This window comes from Dromaius novaehollandiae, chromosome 2 (genome assembly GCF_036370855.1).
Source record: "Dromaius novaehollandiae isolate bDroNov1 chromosome 2, bDroNov1.hap1, whole genome shotgun sequence".
Classification (NCBI taxonomy): domain Eukaryota; kingdom Metazoa; phylum Chordata; class Aves; order Casuariiformes; family Dromaiidae; genus Dromaius; species Dromaius novaehollandiae.
In genome coordinates, this window is record NC_088099.1 from 95,948,394 (window position 1) to 95,953,212 (window position 4,819).

General features: G+C 39.4%; 1 long non-coding RNA gene across 1 annotated transcript; it reads left to right on the plus strand.

The window, feature by feature from the left end:
* The first annotated feature begins 240 nt into the window (after nucleotides 1–240).
* LOC135327533 (uncharacterized) lies at nucleotides 241–4,341 on the plus strand. Its single transcript, XR_010387803.1, has 2 exons — nucleotides 241–487; nucleotides 2,318–4,341. It is a non-coding gene; the product is annotated as an uncharacterized LOC135327533 (long non-coding RNA).
* The last annotated feature ends 478 nt before the right edge of the window (nucleotides 4,342–4,819 follow it).

Consider the following 4,819-nt stretch of genomic DNA (forward strand, 5'->3'; position numbering starts at 1 on the left):
ATACAAGGCTTACAGGGCAATAAGATGAACTCTACACTACAGTCCACAGCTTGCCCACTGCTGACCTCACTTAATTTGCCCTGCAGTAAAACTTACAGTGCTTGGTATGCCCAGTGTTTTTGCAACCAAGCAGCTAATGCACATTCATTATTCTATGGTGGCGAGGCGGGGCGGGGCAGAGTCTTCATAGTCTCATGCTTCTTCACTCCAAACACTTTGCCCCTGCTGCTCAGCCTTCTACAGAAAGTGGATCCGGTTGAAAACGTTTGGGATAACAGTATCTCCCTATGTAAGTGACAAATACTGACTTTTTCGGTGAAAAGGGACACACATTTTCTCAGGGAAGCAAAGTTCTCAGCTGCACTGTGTTGAGTAAGGAAAAGGTATTTTGCATATTCCTGCTTGTGACGCAGAATCAGTCGACACACAAATGCAACGCAACTGGATCTACAGCAACCCTGAATGCAATACAAACATCCAGAAAAAGGTAAATACTGTTTTTGTTTGAAATTTTTTTTCAAAACTATCAAATTGCTTACATTAATTCTGTTTCTCTTTGGTCTTCACTGTCCTTTTTATTTGTGATTTTGTATTTCTGGAGGAGAAAATGCAAAGGTTTTCAGGATGATCCTCTGCAATTATTCAATAGCACTTCAGGAATGAAGAAACATTTTAAGCTAACTAGAAAACTTTACTAAAATCAGCTTATCATTTTATTAATTCTTTTCTACCTTTTAAATAAATAAGCAGGCTTCACACGAGGTTAGTTCCAGGGTTTATTCAAGTCACATCTTCCACAAATGTTTGAACCAAGCCCATTATGCAGTGATTTTCATGTCCTTCCTCAAGGGAAAAAAAAAAAGGCAAGAACCTCAAAAGATTTGGGAAAGGCAGACTGTGTGTTTTCAGAATCCTGAGAGAACCTGGGGTTCCTCCCACAGTGCAGTTAAAAAAATAAATAAATAAAAATAAGACGACACTCCCTGAGGATTTAGGAGCAATACACGATTCCCAGCCTTCCAGACTATGTCTGAACAGAGAGAATGAGAGTCCAGATAGCATCCAGATTTTCTACTAGTCCAAAGGCCCTAACTAGGCCCAAAACCAGAAAAAAATACAGAAGGCCTGTTATAGCCCAGGGCTGAAATCTGTACATATGTGCTGCTGTAGCTGCTCTTCACATAGTCAAGGTGAAGAAAGACTTGTTACCATACCAAAAAAACCCAAACAAACAAACAAAAAACCACCCACACACCCAAAGAACCAATGCATCTATCACTGAAAATATCCTTGTAAAAGAGCTCTTCCCCTACAAAATAAATGAGCAATTTGAGAAAGTTGAAAGAAAAAAAAAACACAGGGAAAGCAAATATACTGTAATTATAAAATCTTACTGTGAAAAGTAATATTTTCACAAACCATTTCAGTAAGTGAGAATACAGGTTTACAGGAATTTGAATCTTTCACCTGAAGTGCTAAGAGCCTAAACAAAAGAGCACTGTTCTGCAGGAGCAGGAAAAAAAGCCATAAAGCACAACCAGTTGAATTTCTTAATCCAAGCTGCCTGACAGGGTAAGAGTAAGCCAACAGGTAAAATGATTAACTTTATAACTTGAGACTATTTCCTTTTAATAAACCAAAGGAATTTCAGCAAAGATTTTTAATATTGTAGATATATATCAAGGTTTAAAGCTAAATCACTTTAAGTGTCCTGTCCAAATCAAGAACCAACTTTAGTAGAAACGCTCCATCAGAGACATCATCTTTATTATGTGTTTTTCCAGAACTTACCATAATTGCAACATAGGAAAAGAAGCCTTCTGTAATACACAGTTTCTATTCCCTTTCTTACTTGTCATGAACAACATAAGAAAACTGACTATTCTGATTTTAGTTTTGTGTGTTGGGTCTATGTTTCATGCAGCCAACCAAAAACATTGCAAAGAAAGGTCTTTTGTTGTGCTGGTTTAAAAGCTAATTTCATATAGCGGAAATAGAAACAGTAGCGTGGAAAACCCATAAGACACAGTAGTTTCCTTCCCAGTCTACAAATGATGAAAACAAACAGGAAATAAAGATTAAAATAGGATGGGTGGAAAAAGACTTTTGACTTTTTTTTTTTTTTTAAAAAAAGAGAAAAATGAGCTTCTTTGTAAGCAGTGCTCTTCACAAAGCATATCTTGGCCTTCTATGAAAGTTTTCAGTTTTTCTTTTAAACACCATAGAACCCAGTATTTTAATCAGAACCCTAAATATTTTGATTTAGAAATCACGCCTTTGTCCTTCTGGAAAGTTACACACCATTCTTTTTTCACAGCCTGCTTCCACTGCTAGATCCTCTACCCATCCTACTTCCCTTATCATGGAGAAGGAAACAACGCTTCACAGAAGGTGTAGTCTGATTAGCTTCCTAATTAACAGAGAAACAGAGTAAGCTACGCTACCATGAGGCATAACTTTGGCACCTGCAAGACACAGCTCTGAGTTTATAACCATATTATAAAATTTGGACAAAAACATAATACAAGCAATATGAAGTTAAGGACATTCGATCACTGGATCCCCAGAGGAACTTCTTGCAGGTCAACAGAAACTCACTCTGACAAGGAGGAAACATGTAGCTGCCACTCAACCTCTTCTCCTCTTTCATTCACCATTGCCCTTCTCATGACCTCGGGGCATCATGTTTAGCTCTGTCCTCTGCCCAATTCCATACATCCAGGACCGGCTCAAATTTTTGCCAGCTTCAGTATCTTTAGCACCCTGCCTTCCCTTTCTACCCATAAAAGCAAAATGTTCATCCAGGCCCTCATTACTGTTACAGAGATGCGAGATAATCTCCTTCCTTCTGGCCGTGACAGGAGCAATCCTGCCCTCTGAAATCCATTCAAAATGCAAATGCAAAAATCGTCTTCCTGGATTACTGCCTCAAGCCTATTGCCCCATTCCTTCCTGCCAATACCTCCTACTGGCTACCCCTTTTTTCTACTACATTAAGCACAAATTGCTTGTCTTCATTTTTAAGAGTTGTTCTTAGACGGTGACAACTGATCCAAATGCCCTACACATCTATTTAAAACCCAGGTAATGAAGCCTAATAACTACGTAAGAAATCTCTTATGTAATGACTAGATAGAAATCAATACCATACACTTTAATAACCAATTCAGTGGGCATACCTGCTCACAATAAAAGCTGTGGCACATGGCTGAAGTACTCTACATATGCTTCTTTGGAGTAGAATCCAGTGCAGACTCTTCAAACATCTTCCCTTTTGAAGTGTTTTACAACAGGCTATTGGGTTTCTGACAAAACCAATTTTTAAAGTATCTGTTATGTGAAAAGCATTATAGACTCTTTTTCTTGGTAAGAAAAGAATATTCAAAAGCTAAAAGCATTCACACAACACCTCATGAAAACATTAGTTTGGTGTTTCAAGTCCTTTCTTCCCTCCAAGAGGGAGAAACTCCTGGAAAAACTTCTATCTCCATGACACACTGCCTCTGCTTATCAACTGGTATAATTCCAAAGATCTAATTCAGCCTCCAGAGCAAAACTCCACTTTGCTACATAACAGCAGTGTCGTTTTCATTCCATAATAAACAGTGAGGTCCAGAGCCCGTATTTATAAAAGCATTTTAGCACCATCTCCTAGTTCCCTAATGCCTAGAAAAACAAGGGGAACGAGTGCAGATGGAGAACCTCTAAGCTAGCAAACCAAGAACAATTTGACCTTCAGGGTCTGCATGCACATCACAGCTGCAGTCCAACCCTCCATCTAGCCAAGCCTTAAGCCCACATCAGCTCCACAACCTTAGGCCCATCTGGTCTGGCTTCCATAGAAAAGAAATCCAACGCGTACGGACCAAAACAGAACTGGGGCATGTTCTAACCTGTTTTCCACTGATCAGTTTAGGAGGCGCCATAGTCTGTTTGGAAAAGTTCAAACAAGTATGTAAATTAACTCTCACCTTTATTAAATGGGCTTGAGAAATCTCCAAGCAAATAGCAATCCCTTATTATGCACATGAAGGAAAGCTGAAAGACAAATAGCAAAGCAGAAGAAATCCCCAGGTGAACATAAGAGCATGCATACAACACATACCAAAAAAGAGCCTGTCCCCAGAAAACATTTTAGAGTACAGCGTCATGCAGCATCTCCCCAGTAGACTATAAATTTAATGTGAGCAGGTGTCCCAGGCCAGAAAACACAGACAGACACACACTCAGGGCCATACTGTAGCCCTATGACAAGAAGCTTTCACACTACACATGGGAAAAATCTCTCTTTTGTTAAGGATAGTTAGGCCTTAAAATAAATTGCTTAAGATGACTGCTAAATTACTGTTAGCGGAGTTTTTTTTTTTTTTCTTTTTTTAAAGAATAAGATAGAGGAACATCTGTCAGGAATGGCACAGGGACAGCTGATTCCAGCTCAGGCACAGTGATAAACATCTCACCCTATTTTCCATGATCCCATGCTGCCTACATCATGCTACCCTTCAGACCACGTGCTAAAAGCAAATAAAGTCTTTAGTCTCTCCGGTGTGAAAACATAACAACAAAAATGGTCAAATCTCATTAAAGCAGCATGTCATCCACATTTGCCTGACCCAGGAGCATCCTGCAAGGCATAGCAGGCATCTTGCAGGGGCTCCCGTCAACTCTTGTTTGTTAACTACTCAAAGAGATCCCCTGCACTACACCTCTCTGAGGTCTATGGTATGTGCCTTGTAGCTCTGTCCTGTTATGATTTTGGTATGTTCATGAGGTCAGGAAAGCTGCTTGCCTTGTCTGAAATGCATGATGAATTCCTTAA